Source organism: Hemitrygon akajei, unplaced genomic scaffold (assembly GCF_048418815.1).
Source record: "Hemitrygon akajei unplaced genomic scaffold, sHemAka1.3 Scf000059, whole genome shotgun sequence".
NCBI lineage: Eukaryota > Metazoa > Chordata > Chondrichthyes > Myliobatiformes > Dasyatidae > Hemitrygon > Hemitrygon akajei.
Window position 1 is genome coordinate 3,126,597 of NW_027331945.1, and position 17,291 is coordinate 3,143,887.

At 44.4% G+C, this 17,291-nt stretch overlaps 1 protein-coding gene across 6 annotated transcripts in view; it reads right to left on the reverse strand.

Annotated features, from left to right (window-relative positions):
* LOC140721667 (uncharacterized) overlaps positions 1-17,291 on the reverse strand; it is a 53,625-nt gene that overhangs the window by 23,913 nt on the left and 12,421 nt on the right. The window contains exon 3 of one of the 6 annotated variants that reach the window (XM_073036466.1): positions 10,348-10,419. The exons of 4 other annotated variants lie outside the window; for them this stretch is intronic. The gene's annotated coding sequence lies outside the window, so the exon portion shown is untranslated. Of the gene's footprint in view, positions 1-2,565; positions 2,587-10,347; positions 10,420-17,291 lie in introns of those variants that run through there. One more of the 6 variants, XR_012097428.1, reaches the window with a different exon arrangement.

A 17,291-nucleotide genomic window follows, 5' to 3' on the forward strand; every position in this document is an offset into this window, starting at 1 on the left:
TAGATTTGCCATGCTGACTTCATGCCACTGCGTGATTTAATGTTATGATGCAATTTAGTTGGAAGGTGGAGTTTTATTTAATGCCTAAAGTTTAAAAGGTCATTGCCAGCAGTTTCTTTATAATACTGCTAGTTGAGAATCAGTGGAGAGTGAAGATCAGAGTTCGGGAGTTAAAAGATCGAGGAAAGCCGATTTCGACAGTGAAACAGGTTCGACCTTGTGTGATCCTCATTCAGAAGGAATTCGTTGACTGTGCTCGTGTTAATCCCTGTGAAATAGCAGAAAGGATTGAGTACAGTGTTGTAAAGGGAAGGTCAGTGCCTTTAGGCCATTTCATTTTCCATCTTCGTAAATTCTTCGTGGGAAAAGTATAGTTCGACTGGGAATCGCAGGAACACGACGTGAAAGAGAATTTATATCCTCTTACAAAGTCTCTCCTTAAATGGACTGTAAGCATTTTGAACTTTTGCAATACTACTTTGAAGAACTGTTTTTGCAACATTGCTTTAAGAACTGCTTAAGCTTCATTGCTTTAAGAACTGTTTAAGCTGCCACACAACAGCTGTTTTCCGGTTACGTTAGTTGTTTGTTTACTTTTGGGGGTTTGTTTTTCAGTGTTTTAATAAACGTTTTGTTTGTTATAAAAACCCTGCCTCACTCATATATTTATTGTTGCTGAATCCGTAACATAAATATGGGGGCTCGTCCGGGATGAATCATTGAGTTTAAATGCTTGTTAGAGTTTGTATCGGTGTTTTGGAAAAGGGGAATACTCGATTCTTTTGTTTGATTGGCTTGTGAGTGGTATTCGGCAACAATGAATATTGATGAGTTTCTGGCTTAGCCAGACGTGGAGTGTTAGCGAAGGCGAAAAAAACTGAGGTGTCTGAGATAGCTAGTAGATTGCAACTTAAAGGTATTTTGAAGGCTACATCAAAGGCTCTAATACAGAGAAATATCTTATCACATTATGTGGATTCGGGTGATTTTGATGAATCAATTTTAGAGTCGTTTCCAATAAGTAATATAGAGATGCAGTTGCAAATCGAACAAATGAACTTGGAACAAAGTAAAGCGGAATTGGAGCGTTGTAGGTTAGAAGCTGATAATAAAAAAGGGAATTTGAATATGCGATGATGGAATTAAGGTCTGGGAATCAGTCTTCTGGTTCTAGAAAACCGTTTGTTGCTAGTCAAGAAATTAAATTGGTCCCTCCATTTAGTGTAACAGAAGTGGAAAGATATTTGCAACATTTTGAAACAATTGCTCAGATTTTAGAGTGGCCGAAAGATAAATGGTCAGTGTTGTTACAGAGTGTAATTAAAGTCAAAGCACAAGAAGTTTATACAGCTTTATCTGCTGCGCAAGCACTTGATTATGATATTGTGAAAAAGCATACATTGAAAGCATACAAATTGGTCCCAGAACATTATAGGGAAAGATTCAGAAGTTTGAGAAGTCTGTGGAAAAAAACTTATGTGGAATTTGCCTATGATAAAGCTATGTGTTTTGAGTGATGGGTTTCTTCAAAAATGTAAATGGGGACTATAATACATTGAAAGAGCTGATTTTAATGGAGGAATTTAAAAGAAGCATCCCTGTTGATGTAAGGACCTACTTAAATGAAAGTGATACTGATACATTGCAGGACTCTGCTAGATTAGCTGATGAGTATGTTTTAATCCATAAGAATAAATTTCCTCAGGGCAGAATTTTTAAGAGGAAAAATAACACGGAGACTCAAGGTAAATCAGAAATTAAATCAGAAGTTAATGAGAAAGGTAAGGAGGAAGGAAAACCTGTGAAGGAAAACCAGTTTGGTCTTATTTGTAACTATTGTAAGAAACCTGGCCATGTAATAGCTAACTGTTTCCGATTGAAAAAGAAAGAGAAAGAAGCAGTTCCAGGTGCTTGTGTGCAACATACTGAAGCACCTGTAAAATTACTGGGTTCGATAAACACAAATGAGGTTTTGTTAGAGTCTGACCAAGTTAAAAAGGGATATGATCATTTTATAACTGAAGGGTTTGTATCCTTGAAAGAAGGATACTCTGGTGCCAATAAAAATCCTTAGGGATACTGGAGCTTCTCAATCACTGATGTTAGACAGTGTATTGAAGTTTAATGAAGAGTCTGATACTGGTGAGGTAAATTATATATGAGGTGTTGGGAGTGATTTTATGCCTGTACATTTACATAAAGTAATTTTAAAGTCAGAGTTAGTTACAGGATTTGTTAAAGTTGAATTATAGCCTAACTTACCTGTGAAGGATATTTCTTTATTGTTAGGCAATGACTTGGCAGGTGGACAACTTTTTCCTGAAGTGCATTTGACAATGGAGTCAGAGGAACCAGAGATAAATTCTAACACAGATTCTTTCTGTGTTGTGACTAGAGCTACGGCTAAAAAGATTGATGCGCAGAATGAGATTGTTACTCATGACTGTTCAACTCAGGATTCGAGTTTTGAGGTTGTGTCAGAGACTTTCTTATCTTCAGTGTTTGAACAAGATTCTTGGAGTAAGTCTGACTATGAAGATTTATCTCTGTCTCGAAAGGAGATGATAGCAGAGCAGAATAGAGACCCTGAGATTATAAAATTAAGAGAACAAGTTCTACTAGATAGTGAAATTGAGAAAGTGTCAGTAGGATATTACTTTGAAAAAGGAGTGTTGATGAAGAAGTGGAGGTCCCCTACAATTCCTGCACGTGAGGAATGGAATATTGTTTACCAGGTAGTTGTCCCTAAAGTTTATCGAAATGAGATTTTGACTTTAGCTGAAAGTTTGCCTTTAGGTGGACATCAAGGGGTAAGGAAAACAGTGGCAAGATTTTAAAACATTTTTACTGGCCTGGTCTAAGAAAAGATGTGGCGATGTTTTGTAAAACGTGCCATACTTGTCAAATTGTGAGTAAACCAAATCAAGTTACACCAGTGGCTCCATTACAACCTATTCCAGCATTTGGTGAACCATTTTCTAAAGTTATTATAGATTGTGTTGGTCCACTACCAAAGACAAAAACTGGTTATCAGCACTTGTTGACTATTACGTGTACTTCGTCTAGGTTTCCAGAGGCACTACCACTTAGGAATATAACAGCTAAAACTGTGACAAAGGCTCTTATAAAATTATTTACTTATTTTGGATTACCTAAGGAAATACAAACTGATCAAGGCAGAAATTTTAGGTCTGGATTGTTTCAACAAATAGTTTATAAATAGGGAACTAAGCAAATCACTTCATCTGCATACCATCCAGAATCGCAAGATGCCTTGGAAAGGTTTCATTTTATCCTCAAGAACATGATTAGGACATATTGTGTGGAAAATGTAAGTCATTGGGATGAGGGTATAAACTTACTTTTATTTGCAGTAAGGGAATTGGTACAAGAAATTTAAGGTCTCAGTCCTTTTGAACGTGTTTGGGCATAGAGTTAGAGGACCTTTAGCTTTATTAACAGAACAGTTGATTAGTAAGGAAATACACACTGATTTGTGGGACTATGTTTTGAAATTTAAGGACAGGTTACATAAAGCTTGTAGTTTAGCCAAGGAAAATTTAAAATTGGCTCAGGAGAAAATGAAAATTTGGTATGATAAAGAAGCTAGGATGAGGATGTTTAAGCCTGGAGATAAGGTATTGGTTCTTTTCCCAGTGCAAACAAATCCTTTACAAGCTAGATTTCATGGTCCTTATGAAATTGTGTCTAAAATCAATGATGTGGATTATGTGATTAAAAACTCCAGATTATAGAAGATCAACACAACTTTGCCATATAAATATGACAAAACAATATTTTGAGAAACAATCTGATACTGTGACTGTTGTGGTTAATGATAATGAGTTTGATTTAACGAGCATATTGATATGAAAATATTGATGAGAAACTAGCACATTTACAGCCAGAGCAGTAACAGCAGATGAAGGAATTAATTTTTAAATATCAGTATTTGTTTCCAGATGTTCCGAGAAGGACTACTATAGCTTCACATGATGTAGATGTTGGAGATGCCAAACCGATTAAACAGCACCCATATAGAATGAACATAGAAAAATGTGAACTTGCTGAGAAAGAAATTAAATATATGTTAGAGAATAATATTATTAGACCTTCTAACTCAAATTGTTCACCCTGTGTTATTGTGCCAAAAGCAGATGGTAGTATTAGGTTTTGTATGGACTATAGGAAGGTATATGCTGTAATGAAAAAAGATGCATATCCAATTCCTAGAGTAGATGATTGTGTACATAAAGTTGGAAAAGCAAGGTTCCTTACAAGGATTGATTTATTAAAAGGGTATTGGTGTGTTCCACTAACGGACAGAAATAGAGAGATTTCTGCATTTGTAACTCCAGCTGGGTTATATGAATATAATGTTCTTCCATTTGGGATGAAGAATGCCCCAGGTACTTTCCAGAGGATGATTAACTCAGTGATTCAGGGATTGAAAGATTCTGATGCTTATATTGATGATTTAGTGACAGGAAATGATACTTGGGAAGTACACATTATTGCGGTGGAGAAATTGTTTGAAAGGCTTTCAAAAGCTAACTTAACTATTAATTTAGCTAAGATTGAATTTGGACATGCCACTGTGACTTACCTTGGTTATGTTGTGGGTCAAGGTAAGGTAGCTCCTGTTCAGGCAATTTTAGAGATTCCCACTCAAACGGGGAAAAAAACTCTCAGAAGATTCTTGGAAATGGTAGGATATTATCAAAAATTTTGTAAGAATTTTGCTAATGTTGCCCTTCCACTAACTAACCTTTTGCAGAAGAATGTGAAGTTTGTGTGGATAGTGCCTTGTCAAGAAGCATTTGAAAAACTGAAATCTATGACACGTCAACAACCTGTGCTCAAGGCACCTGATTTTGAAAAACCTTTTTCATTAGCTGTAGATGCTAGTGATGAGGCTGCAGGAACAATATTAATGCAAAGGAATGAGGGTGATGAGGTTGATCATCCAGTAGCTTACTTTTCTAAGAAATTTAATAAGCATCAAAGAAACTATTCGACAGTAGAGAAGGAATTGTTATCTCTTGTTTTAGCTTTAGGACATTTAGATAGATAGATAGATAGATAGATAGATAGATACTTTATTCATCCCCATGGGGAAATTCAACTTTTTTTCCAATGTCCCATACACTTGTTGTAGCAAAACTAATTACATACAATACTTAACTCAGTAAAAAATATGATATGCATCTAAATCACTATCTCAAAAAGCATTAATAATAGCTTTTAAAAAGTTCTTAAGTCCTGGCGGTAGAATTGTAAAGCCTAATGGCATTGGGGAGTATTGACCTCTTCATCCTGTCTGAGGAGCATTGTATCGATAGTAACCTGTCGCTGAAACTGCTTCTCTGTCTCTGGATGGTGCTATGTAGAGGATGTTCAGAGTTATCCATAATTGACCGTAGCCTACTCAGCGCCCTTCGCTCAGCTACCAATGTTAAACTCTCCAGTACTTTTCCCACAACAGAGCCCGCCTTCCTTACCAGCTTATTAAGACGTGAGGCGTCCTTCTTCTTAATGCTTCCTCCCCAACACGCCACCACAAAGAAGAGGGCGCTCTCCACAACTGACCTATAGAACATCTTCAGCATCTCACTACAGACATTGAATGACGCCAACCTTCTTAGGAAGTACAGTCGACTCTGTGCCTTCCTGCACAAGGCATCTGTGTTGGCAGTCCAGTCTAGCTTCTCGTCTAACTGTACTCCCAGATACTTGTAGGTCTTAACCTGCTCCACACATTCTCCATTAATGATCATTGGCTCCATATGAGCCATATGAGGTGAGGTGAGAGAGTGATTTTGACGTATATGTTGGTACAACTCAAAAACCACTTATTGTTTATACTGATCATAATCTGTTAGTTTTTCTGAGTAGGATGAAAAACAAAAACAGGTTATTAAATTGGAGTTTGATGTTACAAGAGTACAATATTGTGATAACTCATATTAAAGGTAAAGATAATGTGGTAGCTAATTGTCTATCTCGATGTTGAATGTACAACAATTTTTTATGGAGTTTTTTTTTACAATTGTAACACTCCTACTGTATTGTGAGTTGTAAGATGTTATATGATGATACTGTATTGTATATTGTGTATGTTATAAAATTTATACATTTGTTTTTCCTGTAAATAATTGTCAAAATTTTTGTTCTTGACAGACAAAAAAATATGTTTTGGAGGGATGTGTTACATACCCATGACACGTGACAGTGGTGTACTTGTCACGTGACTGGTGTTGAAACTATAGTGGACTTGAGGTAATGGTCTTGTGATGGTGGAGTGACGTCATTTTCCTGCCAGTAGAGGTCATGTGACAGGTGGTGTTTTTTTTTTTACAGGGTATAAGAGGAGGACCCCTCCCTGTGAGGAGAGGCAGTTCGTGGCTAGATTTGCCATGCTGACTTCATGCCACTGCGTGATTTAATGTTATGATGCAGTTTAGTTGAAAAGTGGAGTTTTATTTAATGCCTAAAGTTTAAAAGGTCATTGTCAGCAGTTTCTTTATAATACTGCTAGTTGAGAATGAGTGGAGACTGAAGATCGGAGTTCAGGAGTTAAAAGATCAAGGAAAGTCGATTTCGACGGTAAAACAGGTTCGACCTTGTTTGATGCTTATTCGGAAGGAATTTGTTGACTGTGTTCGTGTTAATCCTTGTGAAATAGCAGAAAGGATTGAGTACAGTGTTGTAAAGGAAAGGTCAGAACCTTTAAGCAATTTCATTTTCCATCTTCGTAAATTCTTCATGGGAAAAGTATAATTCGACTGGGAATCGCAGCAGCATGACGTGAAAGAGAATTTAAATCGTCTTACAAAGTCTCTCCTTAAATGGACTGCAAGCATTTTGAACTTTTGCAGTACTACTTTGAAGAACTGTTTTTGCAACATCGCTTTAAGAACTGCTTAAGCTTCATTGCTTTAAGAACTGTTTAAGCTGCCGCACAACAGCTGTTTTCCGGTTACGTTAGTTGTTTGTTTACTTTTGGGGGTTTGTTTTTCAGTGTTTTAATAAACGTTTTGTTTGTTATAAAAACCCTGCCTCACTCATATATTTATTGTTGCTGAATCCGTAACACACCATTTAAAAGAAGTTTGGATGGGAGCCTGGATGGCAGGGTTAGGTGGGCAATGGTCCTAGTGCAGGTAGATGCATTAGACAGCTAAAATGTTTTTTCAGCATTGACTAGATGGGCCAAATAGCCTATTTCCAAACCGAACTTCTCCATGATTCTATGACAAAGCTGGCCAAGCTTGTTTGGAAGGGAAAAGGTAGGAGTGACAATGGAGCAGCAATGGCTGGAGTTTCTGGGATCAATTCAGGACCTGAGTGATTGATACATCCCAAACAAGTGAAAGCATTGGAAAGGCAGGAGGACACAGTCATGGCTGAAATGAGAAGCCAAAGCCCACATAAAAGCAAAAGAGAGGGCAAACAAAAGAGCAAAAGCTATTGGGAAGCTTTCAGAAACCAATAGAAGATGATTTAAAAAAGTCAGATGAGCACACGGCATGGAATTCTGATATTGTAGTCATTAATGAGTCGGTAGCACCCAGCAGTCTGAGGCATTTAGAGGAACAAGATAGCTGGGGCCTCAATATCTCTTGAAAATGAAGGTACCCAGCAACCGTCACCTTTGAACTTTTATTGTGACAGGCACATACAAACTCTACACCCTCAAAATTTCACTTCTGAAGGCCTTCAACTTAGCAAGTACTCCTTTGCCAGAAAACAGCCTGTCCCAAACCACACATCAAATCTTTTCTGATACCATCACAATGTCATGGTCCCGCCTGACACCTGGCTGTCTTACTCAGGAATTGGGCCTTTAAAACCTCGTTTAGTTCCCAATCTATTCCCAGGTTCCAATAATTACAAACACCTGCATTCGATCAACCAGAGTAGTATCAGAATCCTGTGACCACTATTAGAAGGTGCCAATTCGTTGGTCGACTCGTGTACGAGTAATCTCACTCCATGGTGTTTAGGACTATCAGTTCTCAGTCTAACCTTGTTCCTGAATTATCTACCAAGACCAAGACTCCGGGTAAAACCTCCCTTGAAACCCTTCCCATGCTCGCTACGATGGCAGCGTCTCCCTCCTCAGCCTCCGCGCCCGTGTTCAGCACTTGGGTTGAATCCAGCGCCACGTCCTTGCGACAGAACGAACTGGCCACGATGAACCCAGCAGACACGGATCCCGTACAAGAGGCCCTGACCAGCCTGGGCTACCTGTTGGGTGCCCACGACCACCTACTTCGAGAGACCACAGACATCCTTCGGATGCTAACCATGAATGTGCAGAAGGTGACTAAACGAATGGACTAGGTCTCCGCTTTTGCCTCCCCACCCCCTCCAAGAACCCCAGCTACCCAAACTGCACTGCTCGGGATGGCTTCGCCCTCGGAGTCCGCAAGCCCATCCCCTCGAGAACTGTCTGTGCCCGAGCCTGAACCCTACGCCGGGGACCTAGGGAGGTGCCGGGCCTTCCTGCTACAATGCTCCCTCGTTTTCGAGCTGCAGCCACGTACCCACGCTTCCGACAAATCGAAGATCGCGTACATCATGGGGCTGCTACGAGGGGATGCCCTGGCTTGGGCAACCACAATAACTGGCCGGAAGTTTGTTCCTCTTACTCCTCCTCTATTGCAGAAATGAGGAGGGTTTTCCAACAATACATTCACGGCAAGGATGCCGCAAGACGGCTGCATACTCTTCACCAGGCTTCCCGAAGTGCAGCCAAGTATTCCATTGACGTTGACCGCAGACTCCGGGTGAATGACGAGGCTCTACGAGAAGTGTTTCGACAGGGCCTCTCAGATCAGATAAAGGATGAGTTGGCCACGAGGGATGTCACGGACGGTCTGGACTCTCTGATCTTGCTAGCAATCGGATTAGATTATCGAACGTTTGAGAGAGAAGACCGGTTACCCCGTTCGTCGGGCCACCCCACGGTCCACCTTACCTTCTCCAACCAGCCCTAACCTCTCTCCCACTTCCGTTCCTCGGGCCATCCCACGGTCCACCTTACCTTCTCCAACCAGCCCTAACCTCTCTCCCACTTCCGTTCCTCGGGCCATCCCACGGTCCACCTTACCTTCTCCAACCAGCCCTAACCTCTCTCCCACTTCCGTTCCTCGGGCCACCCCAAGGTCCACCTTACCTTCTCCAACCAGCCCTAACCTCTCTCCCACTATCGTTCCTCGGGCCACCCCACGGTCCACCTTACCTTCTCCAACCAGCCCTAACCTCTCTCCCTCACCGCTGCTCACAGAGCTCCCGCTCCTACTGTTCTGGTGGGTCCGACGACACTCCCCTCAGCCTCCCAGACTCGGATGCAGGTTCCAGCAACCGTGAGCTGCCAACAATTGTCCCTATCCCTATCTACTTTGGTGGATTCCGGTGCTGAGAGCAACCTGCTGGTCGAAGAGATAGCCGCCCATGCCGGAATACTCCGCGAGCCATTAACCACCCCCCAGAGGCCCGGGTTCTGGACAGAAATCTGCTGCCTCGGGTGACCCACAGTACGCCACCACTGCCCTTCATTCTATCTGGCAACCATCGGGAGGAAGTACGATTCAGCCTCATTCAATCACCTCAAGCCCCGGTAGTCCTAGGATACCCATGGATGAACCAACACAATCCCTGTATTGACTGGTCTACCGGGAGGATAGCCAAATGGAGCCCATCCTGCCATACCAACTGTCTGAGGTCGGCCCTGTCTCCCAAAGAAGCTACCGTGACACCACCTGTTTTGGAACCCCTTGACTTGTCCTGCATCCCCAAGGAGTGCCATGACTTAGGACAGATGTTCAGTAAACAGCGGGCCCTTTTCCCTGCCCCGGCACCACCCATACGATTGTGCAATCGACCTTCTCCCGGGGGCCCCGCTACCCACCAGTCGCCTATATAACTTGCCCCGGCCAGAGAAGCAATCAATGGAATGTTACATAGTGAATCTCTCACGGCGGGCATTATTCGACCCTCATCCTCCCCAGGGGAGCGCAGGGGAAAGATGGCTCTCTCTGTCCCTGCATCGACTACCGAGGCCTATATCATATAACCATTAAGAACAAGTACCTACTGCCTCTTCTAAGTTCTGCGTTCGAGCCACTTCACGGAGCCACCATCTTCTCGAAACGCCTCTGAAACGCCTACCATTTGGTCCGGATAAGGGAGGGAGACGAGTGGAAGATGGTTTTCAATACCCCTTTAGACCACTTTGAGTACTTAGTTCTGCCTTTTGGCCTCAGCAATGCCCCTGCAGTTTTTCAAGCCTTGATTAATGATGTACGAAGAGACTTCATTAACCGCTTCGTGTTTGTTTACCTGGAAGACATCCTGATCTTTTCCAGCAAGCCCCAGCAACACGTGTGCCACGTCCGTCAAGTCCTGCAGAGGCTGTGGGAGAATAAATGATTCATAAAGGTGGAGAAATGCGAATTCCACGTCCCCTCAGTTAGCTTCCTAGGGTACGTCATCGAGAGGGGACAGGTGAGAGCTGATCACGAGAAGATCCGGGCTGTGTCGGAGTGGCCCAAACCCACGGACCGCAAGCAACTCCAGCGGATCCTGGGGTTTGCGAACTTCTATCGCCGGTTCATTAGAAACTAAAGTCAGGTGGCGGCTCCCCTTACCCGGCTTAGCTCACCTACCACACCGTTTTGTTGGGACTCCGAAGCAGACTCAGCATTCACAAACCTGAAGGGGCATTTCACCACTGCCCCCATTCTGGTTCATCCAGACCCATCCTGTCAATTCAGCGTGGAGGTGGACACCTCCGACTCCGGGGCAGCAGCAGTCGTATCCCAAGTTCGGACGAAAAGCTTCACCCCTGCGCCTCCTACTCTCGCCGACCGTCTCCCGCCGAGCGGAATTACGATGTGGGGAATCGGGAACTACTGGCGGTCAAATTAGCACTGGAAGAATGGAGGCACTGGTTGGAGGGGGCAGAACACTCGTTTGTGGTATGGACGGACCATAAGAACCTGGAGTACATTAAGACCGCCAAGCGATTGAACTCCCATCAGGCCCGTTGGTCATTGTTTTCTGGACGGTTCCAGTTTGTCCTCACGTACCGTCCAGGATCCAACAACGGGAAGCCGAACACACTATCCCGCCAGCATGACTCCAAGGAGAACACCTCCAGTCCCAAGACGATCCTCCCTCCAACCTGCGTGGTGGTCACCCTCTCCTGGGAGATTGAGGCGAAAGTAAGAGAAGCCCAGTGGGACAACCCCGATCCTGGAAGTGAACCCGGCGATCGCCTGTACGTGCCCGCCTCCGTCAGGCCCCAGGTCCTTCAATGGGAGCACACATCCTGGTTTGCCTGCCACCCCGGGAGAGAGTGGACCCTGGCTCTCCTGAGGAGGTACTTTTGGTGGCCGTCCATGGAGGGGGACACCCACTCTTATGTCTCGGCTCCTCCCATCTGTGCCCGGGGAACGGCCTCTCATCGACCACCGGCGGGTCTACTTCATCCTCACCCTGTCCCTGGTCGCACATCACCCTAGACTTCATCACCGGTCTACCCCCTTCCTACAGAAACACAACTGTCCTCACCATGGTAGACCGATTCTCCAAGGCGGTGCACTTTGTGGCCCTCCCTAAACTCCCATCCTCTCAAGAAACCGCAGATCTGCTCGTCCGCCACGTCTTCGGCCTCCACGGAATCCCTGCAGACAGCATCTCCGATCGACGGCCCCAGTCATCTCACAGGTATGGAAGGCCTTCTGTCAAGCCTTAGGTGCAATGGTCAGCCTGTCATCCGGCTTCCAGCCCCAGATGAAAGGGCAGACGGAACGGGTCAACCAAGACCTGGAGGCGATGTTACGCTGTGTAATGGCAAACCACCCATCAACGTGGAGCGACCATCTCCCGTGGGTTCAGTACGCCCACAACTCCCTGGTGAGCTCTGCCATTGGGAGGCCCCCGTTCGAGTGCTCCCTTGGGTACCAACCCCCGCTGTTCCCCGCTTAGAGATCGTTGTACCGTTGGTTCGGGACCATGTTGATTGGTGCCGGAAGGTTTGGGAGGAGACTCGCACGGCCCTACTCAGATCAACCAATAGGAATAAGAGAACGGCCAACCGACACTGAACTCCAGCACCGGAGTACTAATCAGCGCAGATGGTCTGGCTTTCCTCCAAGGACATCCCGCTCAAACGTGAACCTAGGAAACTCGCCCCCAGCTTCCTGGGAACATTCAAGGTCGAAAGGATTATCAATCCCACAGCATTCCACCTCAGGCTGCCAAAGCCCATGCGTATTCGCCCAACCTTTCATGTTGTCTCAGTTAAAACCAGTATCTGTCAGCCATTTCTTTCCCCCAGCTGAGACTCCTCCCTCTCAGCCAGGCTCATCGACAACCATCCGGCATACACCGTCCGACAACTGCTAGATGTGTGCCGTTGGGGCAGGGGCCTCCAATACCTGGTGGACTGGGAAGGGTACGGTCCTGAAGAGTGTTCATGGGTCCCCCACTCCTTCATCCTAGACCCTTCCCTCATCCAGGACTTCCATCGGGACCATCCAGACAGGCATGGAGTATTGCCGGGAGGCTCGCATTGAGGGGGTGGGTACTGTCATGGTCCCTTCTGGCACATGGCTGTCTTACTCAGAAATTGGGCCTTTAACACCTCGTTCAGTTCCCAATCTATTCCCAGGATCCAATAATTACAAACACCTGCATTCGATCAACCAGAGTAGTATAAGTATCCTGTGACCACTATTAGAAGGTGCCAATTCGTTGGTCGACTCGTGTACGAGTAACCTCGCTCCATGGTGTTTAGTACTATCAGTTCTAAGTCTAACCTTGTTCCTCAATTATCTACCAAGAGCAAGACTCCGGGTAAAACCCCCTTGGAACCCTTTCCACGCTCGCTACAACGACAGCGTCTCCCTCCTCGGCCTTTGCACCCGTGTTCAGCACTTGGGTTCAATCCATCGCCACGTCCTTGCAACACACAATTGACCTTCCTCCAATTTAGAATCTCATTCCGTTGGCCAGACCTCTCTTTTTCCATATTTACTTTGAATCTTACGTCACTATGATCACTAATTTCTTTCACCAGCCCTGGATCATTTCCTAACAGCTTATTGCACGCTCCTACATCGGGAATTCTACATAATAATCCAGGGCACATTTGACAAACTCTACCCCATCTAGTCCTTTTACATTATGGGAGACCCAGTCAATATATGGAAAGTTAAAATCACTTACTGAATCAATCTTTGTTTCTTGGCATAGTCTGCGATCTCTCTACAAATTTGTTCCTCTAAATCCCTCAGACTGTTGGGTGCAAACAAGTCCCAGTAATGGCTACAATATCATAATTCCCTGTCCTGAGCTCATCCGGCTTTCCTACGATGCTTCTTGCATTGTGATATACACAGCTCAGCACATTCATCACACCATGCTCAGCCATTTGATTGCTGACTCTATCTGAGGTCTGAACAACATCTCACTGGTGTCAAGTAAACAAATTCTCCCTCATTGGCACAAAAAAAAAAGGAGCTGATGGTGGATTACAGGAGAAATGGAGAAAAGCTAGCCCCTATTTACATCAATGGATCTGAGGTTGAGAGGGTAAATAGCTTTTAGATCCTCAGCACAAACATCACCAAGGATCTCATATTGTCTGTATATACTGGCTGTGTTGTGAAAAGAGTATAGCAACCCCTTTTTCACCTCAGATGGTTGAAGAAGTTTTGTATGGGCCTCAAATCCTAAGAGCTTTCTGCAGGGAGACAATTGAGAGCATCCTGACTGGCTGCATCACTGCCTGGTATCTGAACTGTACTTCCCTTAATCACAGGAACCTGCAGAGAGTGGTGCAGACAGCCCAGCACATCTGTAGATGTGAACTTCCCATGATTCAGGACATTTACAGATATAGTTGTTTAAAAGTGGCCCAAAGTATATTGAGGACCCAATTCACCACAACCACAAACTGATCCAGCTGCTACCATCCAGGAAACGGTACCACAGCAAAAGGACCAACAGGCTCCGGGACATCATCTTCAACCAGGTGATCAGACTGATTAATTCATGCTGATACTGTTGCATTTCTATGTTATATTGACTGTCCTATGTACAAACTATTATAATTTACACATTGCACATTTAGACGGAGACATAATGTAAAGGTTTCGATCCCTCATGTTCATGAAGGATGTATGTAATAAAGTCAATTCAATTCACCCTCTCCACTATCTGTTCTGTCATTCTGGCTCCCATTTCCCCTACAACTTATATTAACCACATCACCCCCACTCCCACACTAGCTCTAGCAAGCCTTACCACTAAGATATTAGTCCCCTTCTTGTTCTGTTCCCCAGGCTTGTAACTGGTAATGAAATATTTTCTTAACAGAGCTTTTGCACTTTGTCCATGTGGTTTGCTTGCTAAATTATGCTTTCAAAAGTCAGATTTCCAAGTATCACTCCTCTTCCTCCCACTTGCAAATTCTCCAGTAAATTTTGCATCGCCACAATACACACAGGTAACACCAGTTTCTAAACGGACATAAATATTTCCCTTGAACCCTCCTGAGGAATTGAGGATATATCAAAATCATTTTGAACCAATGTAACTTCTGGTTACAAAGAATAATTGGACTGAATTGGAATTTTTGAACTGATGTAAACTCTGTCTTCAGCAGTTAGCTAAGACAGGATCATTGGGGTGTATGGGGTTTCAGGGAGAGGAAACACCTCTGGTGGGGGAACATGTCACGTTCTTTTCAAGGTGGTTAGCCCATCTTTCGTCCCCACCTGGCACTCAGATCTCACCTGTGGCTCCCCAAAGCTGTTTGCAAGCGACAGTGGCTACACCCCGGGCAATGGCTACAACAAGCCAGCTAAACCAGGTGAGGGTAGCCGACGGGTCTCAAATGCACAGTGGGATAGGGAGTGAAGACAGACTCTGGCGGATTGAGGGTACGAGACCAATGGAAGGTCCAACAGTCAAAAAGGCGGTCTCTGCACACATTGTGGAACCTGTAGACTAGGACAAGACACAGAAGACATCCTGGTCATCCACTGTGCCTACTCTCATCTCCAGTCGTCTCAACTCTTGTCTTGCCACTGGATCCAGATGGGAATTGGGAAGACAGAGTGAGGCTGACACTGCGCAACTCTCCTTCACTTAAATCCAAATCATGCTCTAGTCTCGACACCATCATCATCATAATGGCGTCGAGGTCTTCATCGATGATGACGATGATGAACAAGACAGGCTCACTACCAGTTCACTGCAACTTGCAGAGAAACACACTGAGAGTTGATAACATTATACATTGTATCCTCGTTTGAATAAAGAGAGGAGGACTCACTGATAAGGACAGGAATGAACATCTGTCTGTCACCCAATAAGTATATTACATTTTGTTGCTCTCCATTAGTCCCTCGCCCAAGGCTAATCACATACCTTGACAGGATTGGGTAGAATCTATTGGAAGACTCCTATAAAGTAGGCAACATTTTATGAAGTGGAAAGGACACGGTATCAGGTAAATTTTACTAAATGGGCAGGAGGCAGTACTGGGTAAATTTTATGAGGTGGGCAGGAGGAAGATGTGCCAGGTAAATGTATCAATTGTGCAGGAGGTTCCAGCCGGGTAAATTTATTAAGTGGGCAGGAAGTGCAAGTCAAGTAAATTTATCCGATTGCTAATTGAGCAGGAGGCTTTGTGCCGGGTAAAATAGATAGAGAACATGGGTCAATTGCAGTCGATTGATACGAGTGGGCCAGGAGCAGCCCTACACAATATGTGTGAGAGTTTACCAGACAAGGAAAATGATTTGCGAAATTTGGGGGAAAATGTGGCGGAGGAACCAGCAATATTACCTCATGAGAACAGGCAGTAAATTTGATATGGAAAAAGGAACTGTGGAAAGAAGTGGAAATTGTTGAAAAGGGAATGGAAGAAAAGGCAGATGCAAAGTGGAACAGTATATTATTAGCAAGTTGGTGGAATAATGCATGTGACAAAGGGATAGAAGTATGTACTGCAGAAGGCCAAAGGTTGAGAGACGCTAACAGCAGAACGTGAATAGGTGGATGGGCACCAAAAACAAGAGCAGGAAAAACAACATAAGCAAACCAGAGCCGGTCTAGATAGGACAGCAGGGCTGGAAAGTCAGTCTGAAGTTCAAACTGATAGGGAAACAAGGGATCCCGAACCCGTCTGGCTGTCCTGACGAAGGGTCTCGGCAGGAAACATCAACAGTGCTTCTCCCAATAGATACTGCCTGGCCTGCTGCGTTCCACCAGCATTTTGTGTGTGTTTCTTGAATTTCCAGCATCTGCAGATTTCCTCGTGTCTGGCATACCGACCCTCTTTGAGGACAGTGACTATGATGAGGAGCGGGCACCCACCGTACTCCTCCACCTTGCCAGTGCCCCCGAACCCCAATCCTCCCAGTACTCAGATATGGTGGCCACCCGGGTAAAACAGCGGCATGGGGAAGGGGCGGTCCCTACACCCTGAGATCCAGAAAGGGAATACCAAGGATTACTCCGAGACAGGGAGGGAAGAATCCAAAAAACTCCAGAGTTAATGGCTCTACAAAGACAATTGCCCACCTGAATGCTGCCCAATCCACGAGAAGGAGGGACAGCCCTTAGTGATTCCTGTGTTTGCACCCTGGAAGCCTCAAGAAATGATAATGATCATGAATCAGCCCCCAGATAGAAAAGAAAAACCAACACAGTTTGTTCAGTGTGTCCACAGTACTATACAAATGTGTAATACCACCCCGCAAGAATTATTCGGTCTCTGCTGCATGATTCTCTCAGCTGATGAGGGGCGGAAATGGAAGGCAGAATTGAGATACCAAACCTATCAGGAGTTACAGATGGGAAACCATAATGAGAATGAACAGACAGACCAGATTATTCAAGCCTTCAAAAGGGCTCTCCAGCAACCTGTAAACATCACTAAAGTACTTGAATGCAAACTTTAGCCTGGGGAATCAGGACCATCAGGAGTGACTTGTGGCCTGCTACGGCACTTTCGCAGGAGATCAAGCCTTTAATGGTGGAAATCCGTCCCCTCAGTTTAATGCCTTACTGCTCCAACGCTTACCAATGAAGTTAGCCAACATGATTGAAACAAATGATATGGATTGTCAAGACAATGACTGAAATCAAATGTGATGAGCCTGGACAAATTATTGGGACACAACCTTCGAATCCTGATCAACCCCGAAGGGAACTAATATTAAAGGCAAATATGTTCAGTGGGAAGAAGGACGTGAGCGGGCTATATT